Source organism: Triturus cristatus, chromosome 5_1 (genome assembly GCF_964204655.1).
Source record: "Triturus cristatus chromosome 5_1, aTriCri1.1, whole genome shotgun sequence".
Classification (NCBI taxonomy): Eukaryota; Metazoa; Chordata; class Amphibia; order Caudata; family Salamandridae; genus Triturus; species Triturus cristatus.
In genome coordinates, this window is record NC_140587.1 from 31176630 (window position 1) to 31192985 (window position 16356).

Sequence of the window (16356 nt, forward strand, 5' to 3'; positions counted from 1 at the left end):
CGTAGTATACGCCTTACAGGCGTTTTCAGTTAACTAGTAATTTTGACCCAGCAAGCTGAGAAGACAATGTAGAAACTTCACCCGGTATACAGATCGGGTTTCTGGACATGACACGATTAATGTCAGGCTGTACCAACTGAGCCTTTTAAGCACTAATTGGGGACTTACGTTATTCTCAAATATAATCAGGCACACCTAAGTTTGGGGACAGACAGTTACCAGGGCTTGTTTATACTCAACATCCACGCCCTTCACATGGGGACATACGTAATTTTTCTATTACGTTTAATAACCTTCTTAATAACAGGACGTTTAAAACTTTAAGATTATTTCCGATAACGGTCCAATTAGCCGATGATGGCTTTTCTTTTCTTTTTGAGCCTGCGCATGATTTTGCGCTCAATAACTACTTAGCCACCATACGTGAAAAACGCTTTGACGATTATAAGACCAGCGTGTTTTCGTTTGTCATTATTTATAATATTTGGATTCAAGCTGAGCATTTAGCGTTGAAGTTAACACACCGCACATTGACGTTAGAATCAAGATGCAACATATGATATAGGTTAATTTACTGTTTTAATTTACTTTTTACAGTACTGGAAATATAACTTTATTGAACCTGACCACTGAACAAATACTGAGGAATTTTGACGCCACCACTACTGAAACCATAGGTGGTTTGGAATTATCACCACTTAATAAGTAGGTGTTTCTTCTTTAACGAACACTGCCTATGTTTATTTTCGGTCCTGAATTTTCTGAGTCCTGTTTACGAGTACTAAATAAGGTTATTTGTATCATTTTTTCAGGAATACTTAAACGAACAAAGAATAGGTAGCTATGACCGTACAACACAAGATTTCACCGTCACGTTTTGACTTCACTGACACATGGCACACTAAATATCGTTGCATGACCACACATATAGACGCACTACGTCCGGTTTCTAAACACACTATAGTGAACCTAGCCACATCACACCACGAAACTGTTCACGTTTGCCACTTTAAATTACGACTAGCTTTGATTTTTTAGCGTATTTCCCCACTTCAGCACGGCTATCCAGCTCTCTCCATCCTATTAGAATCATATTTAGGTTATGTTTACTAAGATTTCTTTACACAAGAAACGTTAAACTTATCAATGCATAGTGTTTTACAATGGACGACTTGCTCACCCGCTTTTAGCCGGTTCTTGAGTTTCACCACCAAGTTGCTTTGGCATTGCCATTAAGTACATGTTTTCAAGTTATGTACTATATAGGTTCTCAATTTTCTTTTGTAACACAGCCTTGAAAAAGTCGCGGGACTAATTTCCCCTGTTGCGACGAAACACGTGTCGGCTGGATGTTGTGTATCGCACGGAAGACACCTTATGAATAAAGAACCACCCATAAGAGGAGACTAATCTATTTCTTTACCTACTAATTTGTACTGTCATTGTGGAAACACGAAATAACTTGTTGTTTGAAAGAAAAGGGCGTGTGCTAAGGACTGATTGCTAAACTGTTTAGAGCTTTGGCTCTCTTTTCTGGGGAGTTGGGCGGTACTTCCCACCTTTTAGCACCGTCATATTACTTAAGCAAATAAGACAATTTATGCGAAGTTTCCCTGTGGCGCCGTTACCTAAACCTAAAACCCCAGTTACAGTTTTTTTAACCCCTAGACTTTAGACTACTTCGTGATCAAGAGGAACTTTCTGCCAAAGGGGACAGCTGAAGAAACTGAGGAGAAGCCCTGCCCTTGCTGTGTGTCTTGGGTTGGCCTGCAGTTGCTGTTTCTGCTGAGGAGAGGACAATAGAGACTATGCTGTGTGCTGTGCACCCCTCCTTCTTGAAGAGGGACTTTGCTGGGTGCTGTGTTTTCTTCTGCAACCTGAAGAGAAAGTCTCCAAGGGCCTGAGAAGAGCTGGGCTCCTGTTTTGGGAACTCAGGAATGTCAAAGTTTCCCCCATCGTCTTAGTGATGCTTTGTGCGTGTGCTTTTCTACAACCTGAGACCTCCGTGTGATCCGTTGTGCCCGTGTGTCTGAGCCAGCCGTGACCGTACTGAATCCCGGCAGCGTAATCATCATACCACTACGAAGCTAATTACTGCCCGAACCGTCATCTGAGAGGAGCTGCAAGAGTGAACCACTGCAGCCGGCCTGGATCGCCTTCCCAAGATCAACAGAAGAAGAGCGGCGCCGAGACCCGATCCTCCGTGAGGCGTCAACGAGTTCCCAAGACTCCCTATCTGCTAGGAACAGTTGTGGCCGCCGGAGCTGCCAGAGGGAAGTTGAGCCGCGAGCAGGAGAGAGAGAGAGCAAACCCCAGGTAAAGCTCAGACTCAAGTCCAGAGCCATTGCATGTGTCGCCGCCTGGGGCGGGTTGCAAGTGTCTGCAGAGGCTGCTCCGATATCACCTGCATAATGAAGCTGCTGGGTAACTCTGACGGCCCAATACCGGGGACGACATTGGCGTATATCTCCTTCCATTTTCAGCATTCGGCGGCATAACTTTACATGCGCTGACTTCGGAGTCAGCTTGTCACGTGGTGAGAAGCCGCAACCACAAGCGCACTGTGAGCTGGTACCAAAGTGAACTGAGTTGTGACATTTTTATTAAGTCTACAAAGAACTACGAACCTACAAGTCATTTTTCATAACATCTTGGAAAGTCAATTAACCTAATTTCGCATATGTTGGATTTTTGATGTTTTGGTCTTGTCCAATTAGATAAAGATACCTTTATTTTTCTAAACCTGTGTGGTGTCCTTTTGTGGTGTTATCACTGTGTTACTGTGAGTGTTGGTACAAATATTTTACACATTGCCTTTGGGATAAGCCTATCTGCTCGTTCCAAGCTACCAAGGGGGTGAGCAGGGGTTATCTAGAGTGTGTTTACCCCTTACCCTGACTAGAAGCAAGGGTCCCTATTTGGTCAACGGTACCTACCTCTGCCAACTAGAGACCCCCATTTCTAACAGAGGCGATAAGGGAGCTTCATAACAAATGTGTCTCCCAAGATGGCCACAAGTAAGAAAAGAGCCCAAACGTAACACAAATATTACCCAAATGTAGCCCAAGTATAGCCCGATGTCAGAAGTGTGCAAAACACCCACAAATATTGGGCTCATTTATAATACTACATGAAAGGGTTAACACATACTAACCATTCAGGAATGGAGTGAAAAAATAAAAAAAATAAAAAAGATATTTGTTTATTTGCTGCCTTTCACTCTATCATAGGGTGCGAAGTTGAAATTGCTGCTATTGATGGTTGTTTTTTGTGAGAGTGGTGTGCAATTCTTATGCTTAGTTCTTACATTTCCTGACAGTTGTGTATCTATCTGATGACACCAAAAATAGTATTTGATCAGTTAACTAAAATTTCAGGCATGTGAATTATATTTATTTGTAGGAACAAAATGATGAAAAAGGTATATGTGTATGTGAGAATGTTGTAAGAAAGTATCAAATATTTTTGAGAAAATATTGGAACTGTATGAGGTAATGTATGAGTGGTTATGTGAGTGGCTTTGTATGTTTAATAACAGGTGAGTAAGATGCTTTATGAGTGTATGAGAATGTGACAGTTTGTCTGATTTGCTGACTAGGTATGTGAGAAGTTGATTCACAATCTGTTGCTTTGAATTGGTATGTTGTACATTTGCTGCTTACTACATGGTGTAATTGGTAGTAAAAAAACTGTAGATTAAGAGTTAAAGTTTTAGTTAGCAAGGCATTAGCAAATGTGCAAGTATTTCCATGTGTTTATATGATGTGCTGTTCTCAAAGAGTGTTTGTCTTTGAATTCTGGGTGTAGTAGTTCGGTTGTGCTCACCTTTCTGTAACACAGTCACTGGGTTGTGTGTTTATGTCAGGAACGCTCCCGTTTATGCTAGGCATCACGATGACAAGGAAAGACATGTCTCCATAAAGATCCCGGCAGCCAAGTATCCGCGTTGGAGGAGAATTAGTCCTGGTTGGAGGTCCTTCTTGTGTGCAGTTATTGGCAATTTGAAGCACCCCTTAGCAGGGGATCGAGACTCGACTGTGTCCACTTCCTGTGGTGGTGCGCGGTCTAGTAGTACGCCCTCGAGACGCTTCGGAAGGACTGATGCGCATGCGCGGAGATCGCGCGGCGCACTTCAACGATTTGAAAACCGTTGACAGGAGCGTTCTCCCTCAGCGCTTCTCGTCAACCTAGTGAAGTACCTCAGAGAACTTATAAGGCGACTCAAAGTTATCAGTAGGGAAGTAGCGAATGCTATCTTGTAATTTTTGCATGTATATTAGTTTTCTCAAGCCTTTTCTGAAATTCTTTACCAGAGAAACAAGGTGAAAACCAGAGCAGCTTCAGACCTCCGTCGAGGAAGAAAGGCAAGAGTCGAAGTTTGGTAAGGGGAGTTGCTTCTGTGAAGAGAAGAGCCCCCGTCTCACAAGTAAGAGTGTTCAAGTGATTTTCAAAGTCCACGTATGCAGACTAAAGATACTGTTGGCGATTAAGAGTAGCAGTAACAAGGAACCATTCAACCTAGAGCTCGAGAGGTTACCAAGAACTGAACTAAAAAGAACTAAGTTATGGTTGGACTTCCAAATTGATTGAGAACTACTTATGAGGAACTCAGTATATTCTTCTATTTATCCTTGAGGGATACACATGTTATCTATGTGAGAAACTTCCTAAAAAGCAAGGTGACATTCAAGCTCTTGAGAGTGGTCCTTCCGGTCAGTCAGATAATTACACAATCCAGACAAGGCATATAGAGAGGAGCTAGCCTCAGCTGGGACTCAGGTAAATAGGTATAAAATAGAGAGAGAGAGCAAGAGAAGTAATTGAGAACTTTGGGCAAGTTTATGTTGTGTTCTCTTTTGCAGGTGACTTTCTTTCTGAACATAGAAGTGAGGAGAGCGACCTGAGTCAAGAGGCAGTCTCTCTTGTTTTGTCTTCCACTTCCCCTTTCCCCCGGGCTGAAGTCAGTGACAGTTGTCTTCACCTGTCGCTGGCTTGGGCAGGAAGGAATTGGGACAAGTCATCTGCCTCCGAGGGAATCGACCCCCTGCCGTTTAAGCAGTTCTGACAGATTGAAGTGCCCACCTCTTAATTGAGGATTGCAGATTCCCTCCTGGGCAGTATGGCTGAGGGTATAGATTTAAAATCCTTGACTAGTATTTTGACCAATATGCAGGAACAATTAAATAGTGCCCTAGACGATAACAAATCCCTGAGGGAGGAAGTTAGGAGGTCTAGTCATGAATCCATGCAAACAAGGCAGAAATTAGATGAGTTGGTGGCTTCAGGGTCAGTTCTTAAGGGTTCCCTACCTACGTCAAGTTACCCCTCCTCTGCAGACATTTCCACTCAAGTCATTCACGCAATCTCGCCAATCATTCCTTTGGCGCCCCCAGAAAGATTTGGTGGAGATCCTCTTAAGGCGCAAATATTTTTGACCCAGTGCTCGTTGCACTTTTTATGTCGCCCAGTGATCTTTGCTGAAGATCAATCTAAAGTGGCCTTTATCCTGTCGTATCTGAATGGCGATGCAGCTGCCTGGTCTATGTCTCTGGTCACCCGGAATGATCCAGTTTTGTATGATTTTGAAGGTTTCAAAAAATAATTTTCTAGGACTTTTGATCGACGCTCTGCATCCCAAGCTATGGATAATGAGTTGTTAGAACTCAAGCAAGGATCTCGAGACCTTGTAGGATATCTGGCGCAGTTTAATAAATTGATTGTAGAGACCAATTGGCCTGAAGAAAAAAGAGCAGCCATATTTTATAGAGGATTGAAGGATGAACTAAAAGATGCGCTCGCCCAAATTCCTCGAAGACCCACAGAAATTTCAGAACTGATAGATTTGGTGCTACAGCTCGATCACAGACTGAGTGAGCGGCGCAGTGAAAAGAAAAAAGACTTTCGACCTATTCCTCCTCGCTTTGACCGAGTTAAAACGGAAACTCACAAGACTTCAGAAGGGGCTTCCACCGAAGAACCAATGCAAATTGGATCCGTCAGAGGGCCCCTGACTAAAGAAGAAAAAGAGCGTCGACGAAGTGCGCAACTCTGTTTATATTGTGGATCAGCAGGGCATTTTGTAAAAGAGTGTCCAAAAAGACCAAAGGTTTCTCAGCAGGGAAAAGACAAGCTTCACCCGTAGAAGGAGCTGCGCGGGTGGAAGCAATTACTAAGTCAGCTCAAGAACCTCAGCAAGTTGTGAACACTTTACAGTCTGCCGCTCCCCATTTGGTAGTCTCCTTTACCATAAGTTTTCGAGGATTGGAAATAAAGAAGGTCTCAGTGATGATAGATTCAGGGGCTACCGGAAATTTTTGTGACATCAATTATGCCCGCCAGCAAGGAATCAAGTTTGTCAAAAAAGAAATTCTGGAGGCAGTGAGGGCTGTGGATGGTACAAATCTATCTTCAGGACCTATCACTCACGAAACTGAATTAGTTCAATTGAATGGACTAAATGGTCATTCGGAGCAAATGACGTTCAATCTAATTGATGCTCCTCAGTTTCAATTAATTTTAGGACTTCCGTGGCTGACAGAGCACAATCCAAGCATAAATTGGAGTAAGAGAACAGTTGTCATGGACTCCCCCTTCTGTAAGGAAAACTGTTTCAATGATCAGATCCAATCTAAAGAAGAATCGCCAGTTCAAGGTTTGGTCCACCATCCAGTTCAAATTTGTTCTGTGGAAACCAAAGAAATTCCATTTGAGTACAAGGATTTATCATCAGTATTTGACAAAAAAGAGGCCGAAAAACTCCCCCCTCATCGCCCATATGACTGCAAGATTGAACTAGAGCCTGGGGCAGTGCTCCCGTGCAGTCGTATATATGCCCTTACCGAAACTGAGAATCAATTTTTGAAATCTTATCTAGATCAATATCTAGCAAATGGATTCATACGCCCCTCCCAGTCCCCAGTTTCCTCTCCCCTATTTTTTATCCCCAAGAAAGATGGAGAGCTTCGAGCATGTGTGGATTACAGAGCCTTGAATCAAGTGACTGTAAAAAACCGTTACCCTCTTCCTTTGATCTCAGTGTTACTGGATCAAGTAAAAGATGCCAAGGTGTACACTAAATTGGATTTAAGAGGGGCATATCATCTGATTAGAGTGGCAGCTGGCGATGAGTGGAAGACAGCGTTTCGCACCCGTTATGGATTGTTCGAATATCAAGTAATGCCATATGGGTTGTGCAACGCTCCCGCAGCCTTTCAGCATTTTGTAAATGATATCCTAGGAGAATTTTTGGACCGAGTGGCGGTGGTGTACATCGATGACATTTTGATTTTTTCACAAAACAAGGATGAGCATGTGCAACATGTGCGAGCCATTCTCACCAGGTTGTTTGAAAATCACCTTTACGTAAAATTGGAGAAGTGTGCGTTCCATGTTGAAAGGGTTGAGTTTTTGGGTTTTGTGCTCACCCCTCAAGGCGTCAGTATGGATACCACCAAGGTGAAGGCAGTGCAAGAGTGGCCATCTCCAACGAATGTCAAAGAGATTCAAAGTTTTTTCGGATTCTCCAATTTCTATCGAAGATTCATCCCAAATTTTTCCCGCGTGGTAACCCCCATTACTCGTCTCTTGAAGAAAGGAGTGAAGTTTGTCTGGGGAAAAGAAGCTGAAGAGGCTTTTCAATTTTTAAAGAAATCTTTTACTCAGTCTCCAGTTTTACTGCATCCCAAGACGGAAGATCCATTCTATGTAGAAGCAGATGCTTCGGATGTCGCCATTGGGGGAATTCTCTCTCAACGCCATGCAGACACCGGACAACTTCACCCAGTAGCCTATTTTTCCAGAAAGTTGACTCCACCAGAGTGTAATTATTCAATTGCCGACAAGGAGTTGTTGGCAGTGAAATGCGCTTTTATCGAGTGGCGACATTACTTGATGGGAGCTAAGCACAAAGTCACAGTGTTCACTGACCATCGAAACTTGCAATTTTTAAAGTCTGCTCGCACTCTGACTTCCAGGCAATTGCGATGGTCCTTGTTTTTTGCGGACTTCAATTTTGTGATCACTTTCCGGCCAGGGGCCAGTAATGCTAAAGCAGATGCACTCTCCAGAATCGACTCCAATTCCCAAGAAAAGATCCAGGAGTCTCAATTTATTATTCCGGAGGAGAAAATTATATCAGCCACAAATCTTTCAGATTTTTCAACTGAGATTAAGAGATCGATGACTAGAGCAGAAATGAATCAATGGGCCTTGGAGGAAGAAGGTAGAGAACTAAAGAATGAATTACCTTACTATGAAAATCGTCTTTTTCTTCCAACAAAGGCTCTCCAGGAAAAGGCCCTGAAGTCCTGCCATGACAATCTGTTAGCGGGTCATAAAGGAATTTGCAAGACAGTTGAATTAGTGGAAAGGAATTTTTGGTGGCCAGGGATGAGACCGCAGATACGACAGTTTGTGTCCACTTGTGAACGATGTTTAAAAGGGAAATCAGACCGTAAGGCCCCGCAAGGGTTGTTAATGCCATTGTCCACTCCACCACATCCTTGGCATACGGTTTCTATGGATCTAATTGTAGATCTCCCTCCAAGTCAAGGATTTAATACCATCCTTGTAATGGTAGATACCTTTTCAAAGATGGCTCATTTTGTCCCACTTAAGAAAATTCCCAATGCTCCAAGTTTAGCTCAGTTGTTTTCCCAACATGTTGTGAGGTTACATGGGATTCCAAAGGTTTTGATTTCAGATCGAGGCTCGCAATTTGTTTCCCATTTTTGGAAGGCCTTCACTAAGAGGTTAGGAATAGATGCCCGCTATTCCACTACTTTTCACCCGGAAACAGATGGGCAGACAGAAAGGGTGAATCAAGACCTAGAACAGTACCTCCGGCTTTATCTATTAGATCAAGGGGCAGAGTGGTCAGAGTTGGTGTGGGCAGCAGAGTTCGCCTATAACAATGCCAAGCATTCTTCCACGGGAAATTCACCATTCTATCTAAACTATGGTAGACATCCTAGTTTAATATTAGACAAGGAAGAAAGTCCAGTCCCTGCAGTTGAGGTATATGTAAAAGAAGTTCAAAATTCTTTAGCTCAAGTGAAAGAAAATCTAACCAAGGCTAAGACTTCTTATAAAACTCAGGCAGATAAGAAGAGGAGAATCAGTCCAGTTTTTAGCCCAGGAGATAAAGTGTGGCTATCCACTAGGAACCTCAGGTTAAAAGAAAATCGAAAGTTTCAGCCTCGCTTTATTGGTCCTTTCCAAGTAGACAAGATGTTAAATCCAGTGACAGTCAGAATCCATTTGCCTTCCTATCTCAAGGTCCATCCAACGTTTCATGTATCCCTGCTTAAAAAGAGTCCACCTAATTTGAGACGTCAGGCACCTTCTAAACCAGTTTTGATTGATGGAGAAGAGGAGTTTGAGGTACATAAAATTTTAGACTCCATGTTTAGGAAGGGCAAATTGTGTTATCTGATTGACTGGAAGAACTTTGGTCCAGAGGAAAGATCATGGGAGCCTCACACCAGCATTCATGCTCCAAGATTGATCCGTGAATTTCATTAAGCCAATCCAGCAAAGCCTAGATTGGGGGAGTGCTTTTTGGTGGGAAGTACTGTCAGGAACGCTCCCGTTTATGCTAGGCATCACGATGACAAGGAAAGACATGTCTCCATAAAGATCCCGGCAGCCAAGTATCCGCGTTGGAGGAGAATTAGTCCTGGTTGGAGGTCCTTCTTGTGTGCAGTTATTGGCAATTTGAAGCACCCCTTAGCAGGGGATCGAGACTCGACTGTGTCCACTTCCTGTGGTGGTGCGCGGTCTAGTAGTACGCCCTCGAGACGCTTCGGAAGGACTGATGCGCATGCGCGGAGATCGCGCGGCGCACTTCAACGATTTGAAAACCGTTGACAGGAGCGTTCTCCCTCAGCGCTTCTCGTCAACCTAGTGAAGTACCTCAGAGAACTTATAAGGCGACTCAAAGTTATCAGTAGGGAAGTAGCGAATGCTATCTTGTAATTTTTGCATGTATATTAGTTTTCTCAAGCCTTTTCTGAAATTCTTTACCAGAGAAACAAGGTGAAAACCAGAGCAGCTTCAGACCTCCGTCGAGGAAGAAAGGCAAGAGTCGAAGTTTGGTAAGGGGAGTTGCTTCTGTGAAGAGAAGAGCCCCCGTCTCACAAGTAAGAGTGTTTAAGTAATTTTCAAAGTCCACGTATGCAGACTAAAGATACTGTTGGCGATTAAGAGTAGCAGTAACAAGGAACCATTCAACCTAGAGCTCTAGAGGTTACCAAGAACTGAACTAAAAAGAACTAAGTTATGGTTGGACTTCCAAATTGATTGAGAACTACTTATGAGGAACTCAGTATATTCTTCTATTTATCCTTGAGGGATACACATGTTATCTATGTGAGAAACTTCCTAAAAAGCAAGGTGACATTCAAGCTCTTGAGAGTGGTCCTTCCGGTCAGTCAGATAATTACACAATCCAGACAAGGCATATAGAGAGGAGCTAGCCTCAGCTGGGACTCAGGTAAATAGGTAAAAAATAGAGAGAGAGCAAGAGAAGTAATTGAGAACTTTGGGCAAGTTTATGTTGTGTTCTCTTTTGCAGGTGACTTTCTTTCTGAACATAGAAGTGAGGAGAGCGACCTGAGTCAAGAGGCAGTCTCTCTTGTTTTGTCTTCCACTTCCCCTTTCCCCCGGGCTGAAGTCAGTGACAGTTGTCTTCACCTGTCGCTGGCTTGGGCAGGAAGGAATTGGGACAAGTAAACTGCCTCCGAGGGAATCGACCCCCTGCCGTTTAAGCAGTTCTGACAGTTTATTACCACTTGCATTGAAACTTTGAGATTCATAGATATGCTAGAATAGACAGTCACATTCTGGCATATTTACCTAAACGTCTCATGACACTGCCACATGTGCACTCCTACAATTTCTAAGATTTGTTGGCAAGTACTGACACAACTTTCTCATTCATGTAGAGAAATGTTCTTTCAAACATGGATGATATTTGGTAGTAAAGGTCCTGTGTGTGCACCTACACATGCAGCTTGATTTGCCATGTAAAAACTGGTTGTTAGAAATGGGATCTCTGGATGGCTAAGGCTTGCGCCAAAGTCAGGCAGAGACCACCACGCTAAGTCAGGGCTAGGGAGTTACACGCCAAAGATAACCCCTGCTCGCCCCTTTGGTAGCTTGGCAAGAGCAGTCTGGCTTATCCCGGAGGCAATGTGTAAAGCGTTTGCGGGCGCACACAGCAACAAAACCCTAGGCCCACCACAAAGGAAACTCCACACAAGGTTATATATAAAAATAGCCTTTGTATTATGATAAGCACATTAGATAATAATCACACAATTTACACTGTGCCAACTGGCACTGGGCAGAATTTACAGGGGACTATTCACACAGGACAGGGCCACCTGGACCACTATCAGAAATAAGCACTTGGTAGATCTAGCACTTTGTAGAAATAGCACTTTTAGAACATAGAATAATTGTAGCACCAAATAATCATTGTAGAACACAACCAGTAACCACTGGTAAAAGGTAAGTACACCCTACGCAATCCTAAACACCTTAGGCACATATCACGCAGGGAACCATGAACTCTCTAGCATAATGTATACTAGGAAAACAATCTCCTAAGCATAGACACATTTAGAAATAGAAATAAGCATAAAGGCAATGCACATTAAGCAAAAGTACACATGTAGAAATAACCATGTACCCTAGGTGAGGGCACAACACAGAAAACCTGTCCCCAGGCCAACTTGGCCTCTCAGGGGCTCAAACGCCCTTTGTCCAAAATGTCAGGGCTTGGCTGCGCACGCAACAAAGCCAAGGTGCGCAATTGCACCACCTAAACGTGGCAGCTGCCCACTAATTGCTGGGCAGCTGTAGAAATCAAAGAAAAGGTCTGGCACTTACTGTGCCCTCTGAACCCAAGTCCAGAACGTTGCAGCTGCCCTCTGTCTGGCGGGGCAGCTGTGAGTATGCAAATAGGCCCGGGCCCAACCGTGCCCTCTGGGCCTCACTGGGGCTCTCCAATTAACTCTGCCCCCTCCTTGTAGCTGCCTTCGCTCTTGCAGGGCAGCTGGGGAATGTAGGCAAAACAAACACTGGTACTCACGTGCACCTCGAGTCCCACTGGGTCTTTGGAAACCATATGGCCTCAGCAGAACTTAGCGTGGGCACCACAGTGCCTGGGGGAGCCCCTCTCGGGGGGGGGCTCCTGGAAACAAATGCCCAACAACGTCAGAGCGGTCCGCTGCCCTGCGGGACCACTCAGCAACTGTGCCCCCAGAAAAGTTAGTACTGGCTGGAGGGGGGGCGGGCACCGGCACCAAAGTACTGGCCAGACTCCGGCCCTCCTTGGAGGAGGAAGACATGGCCCCCTCTCTACTCCACTCACCAGACTGTCTTGGCTGCTCCTCCAGTGGGGTCCTCTCGCTCTTTTTGGGGGCCTCTGCAGCTGTACGCGGGCTCTCTTCTTCACACGGGAGCCCCGCCAGCCACTGCAGCACTCCTCCGTGCCTTACTTGGCACCAAGGGGCTCTCCCTCACCTGCTAGCTCTTCAGTGCCACTATCACCCCTATGTATTCTAAAGTGCGGTATGTCGTTTCTGGCAATCACTGAACATGACAACACCGATTCCCAAGGTATTGTGGAAACTATATGGTATCTTTCGCTCAGTCACTCGTTCTTACTTTTCTCAGAATACCTAGAATGACGATTGGAACGGTTTCAATAATTATTTATTGGTCAAGCGTCAGTTTAGTATGAGACATGTTAGCTGCAACAATCAAAAGACAGGAGCAGACAAATGTAATCGCTAGTACCAATATAGTAAAAAGTAGATACATTTCTACCATAAGGCTAATAAAATGAATAAAAGCATATTACTTAAAACAATAGAGTTGGCATACTCCTACGATGCGTATCCTACCTAACTGTGCCTAGCCTAGAGGTGTAGATGAAGCATGTATGTGTAAGTGTTAGGATATGTCCTAATGGAACCTAATGGAGCCAATAATTCCCCGTGGAAGTGAAAACCCTTCACCTGATGGTTGTGAATGAAGGACCCCGTCCCTGCGTCGAGGATGGCACCCCGCAAGGGATGTCAGATCTCTGCCTGTCGAACGATCAGCCTGCAGAGACTCGGTCCAGCTTGGAAGGAATTTCTCCTCTGCCTTGGTAAGGGGGAGTGAGAGTCTTTTATACTAAAGTGGTCACTCTGGGTTTTTCTAAAATCAGTATGTTTTGAAAACATTCGCTAATCCCCTGCTAATCCTTTGCTAAAGAAACATGAACATATGCAGCTGGCTGCTGGTCATAAATGAAAAAAGTGTTGACCCTTGGACAGAATAAATCAACCGTGCCTGGGGACATGTTTTGTGTACGTCAGGTACAGGGATTAAGATATGGTACCAAGAGCCTGATGTCGGAGAGACAGAAGTAAGCTACTGGGTAAAAGGTCACCTGTGTAATACCATTATGTTGTGTGGATGGGACGCAATGTATGTAATTGGTATGTACTTGATGGAACTAACCTTAGGGACATGACACTACGAGTGGAATATTTTGAAGCCTTCACAGACCTTTTGCCCCCTCATCTGCTGGAGATCCTGCAGGCAGTCAAATGAGTGGTAATTCTACCTCTGTCGATGAGGGAGGCCCAAATTGTGATGCTTCTCAATCTAGGTAAAGACCCTCATATGCCTGGCTTCTATTGGCCCTTTTCTATTCTGGGTGTCGACACTACGTTATTAGCTAAAGTATTGGCAATGCGACTGGGTAGAGTAGTGACCCATTTGGTCCATGAAGGTTTATGCCAGGTTGGGGAACGCATACCAACTTGCGAAGGTTATCTCATGTCCTGCACACCACGGAGACCATGAACATATAGCTTTGGATATCAAAAAGGCTTTTGATACCCTGCTTTGGGACTATCTATGGGAGTTTCTAACACAAATGGGTCTTTGTAGGGACTTTATCTCCTGGGTTTTTCTTTTATACTGGCAGCCGATGGCAAGGGTTCGAAGTGGTGGTATGATTTCCAACATTCTCTCTATAGAACGCGGCACAAGATAGGGCTGCCCGTTGTCCCCACTCCTTTTTGCACTGGCGATGGAGCCGTTGGTGATTGACTGTGATGAGACATGGCTCGCTGGGGTGTTGTTGTTGACGGCCATGCCCATGTCGTGTCCCTATATGCGGACGATGCATTGCATTATGTAACACACCCCAAGGAGGCGTTACCTACCCTCTTGGATGTCTTGTCAGCATTCATGGCAGTATCAGTACTGAAGGTCAAAAACCGGAAAGCAGTTAAGTTCCCGATAGCGACACTGGTTTGGAAGGGGATCTCCGACCTCCCTCTGCTGGAGTTCAGATGGGAATGCGATTTGATCGATGTTGTACTCTCGGCCGAGATACAATACACCTTCAATATGGGAGAGATTCTTTTGGGTGTGAAGATCTCATAGGCTTCTTGAATCTCCTTCCCCTGTCTATTATTGGATGTATGGCTCTGGCCCAGATGTTCCAGCTGCCGCGCTGCCTCTATGTCCTCCTAAAGTCTCAACACTCTCCTTATTTCTTTCTCTTTTGTGTGGGCTGGTAAACATAGCAGGGTAAAATTAGAGATTCTGAAATTGGATATAGATTGGGGGTCTGGGCCTTCTGGACGGGTGCCTCTTTAGGTCTCGCGTAGTGTTCCAGCGCGAAAGCGCTGCCATCGCTTTGCGAGGCATGCAGTATACACTATAGTGTGGAAGCTTCCTGGAAGCTCCACCCACTCTCCAGCCCATCTTTTTCAGTGGCTTAGGTCCTAAATGCTGTCTTTCTATTGGGTTTTGGCATTGTTAGTCCCTCCTCATGAAGAACATGTCGTCATTTGTAGCCTTCCACAGCTATCGGCCCCTTTACTCCTGCACTATTTTCTTCCCTCCCCCCCTCCCCTGCCAAAGTTAACTTCTCTGACCCCCGCACCCCTTCCTGCCCACTCACCACTGGTACTCTAGGGAGAGAGGTGCCCAGGAGCAGCGGCAGAAAAAACTTGCAAGGAGGAAAGCAAAACTGGGCGGGCCTCCCGGATGCACCTGGATCCGTGGCCGAGAAAAATCAATCAGGGCAGCTCGCATCGGGAGACTGGTTGGCTTTCGGAAATACGCAGAGGTGTCCAGAGCCATAGATGCCTCTTTCATGTTTGCGCTAAGTTGCACCTTTGCCAATGCTTGTTATTTTCTGTGCACTGTGTGCGCTTTCACTTCCATTGTTGTTTCACAATGGCGGCCGCCAAACACACCACTCGCGGGACCCAGCCTGTCTCTGAGCTCCCGAGTCCCACACAGCCTGTGACATCCACGAATCCACTGTTTGTTCACTCTTAATCAAACTGCCCCCCCCCCCTCATCCGTCGGCTAGACGGCCGACTTTGGTGCTGGAAACCAGGGTTCGAGCCTTGGGGTCGTGTCCACATCCTGTGATTCTGGGCAAATCACTTAATCTCCCTGTGCCAGAATTTGTCATGTAAATACGGTGCTCATGTACAGCGCTCCAATACCTTCGGGTCGAGTTCGCGCTATATAAATATGCAAAAAAAAAAAAAGTTTCCATTCCTGTCAAGAGCTTCAACGTGGGAGCGGTGCAGCCGAGGGACGAAGCCGAGGCTACGCTCACTTTGGCTGCACGAAACGTAGTTTGATGCATACCATGCGTGAGAGTACATTTCTAAATATAGCCATATGTGTGTGTGAGTATTGTATGCTTCAGAGTGCAGTGGTTCCTTGTACCCTTGCACACATCTTTTGTGGGCTGAGAGGTAATGTTCCCAGAACGGGTTTTATCCTGAGCCCTTTCTTTACACAAGGTGGCAGTTCCCAAAATAACTAGAACCCCTGAGACAGGTACTTGTCTGCTCTTTTGCAACTCTTTGTTCTCTGAGGATGTGTCCGAAAATCTATGATCTTAACCCCCCCACCCCTGTCCGTGCCTTTTTTATGCATCCCCTCCCGTTGTCTGTGCCTTTTTTGTCCCGCCCCCTCCCCCAGCCATCCGTTCACTTGCCTGTGGTACCTTCTGTTTTTAGGCCTTGCTGAGTCAGCGTGCATGCGCTGCTCGGAGAGACATTTTCTATGTGAGTTTTCAAAGTGCTGCTGGCTGGCCTAGCGCTTGCGTGCACGTGAGCGTGCACGCGCGCAGCCACCATGCGCTAGGCCAGCCAGCAGTACTCAGAAATGCCTTTAGCGTGTCATCGCGATCACTTTCGCTTTCACAGCGATCGTGATCGCGATGACTTTCGTGGCCTCCTTGGTTTTTTGGAAAGCATTGGCTGCGCGCGCACACAACTCCCGCTTCTCCCCCTCCCTCGCCACATATCGCGTCTCGCG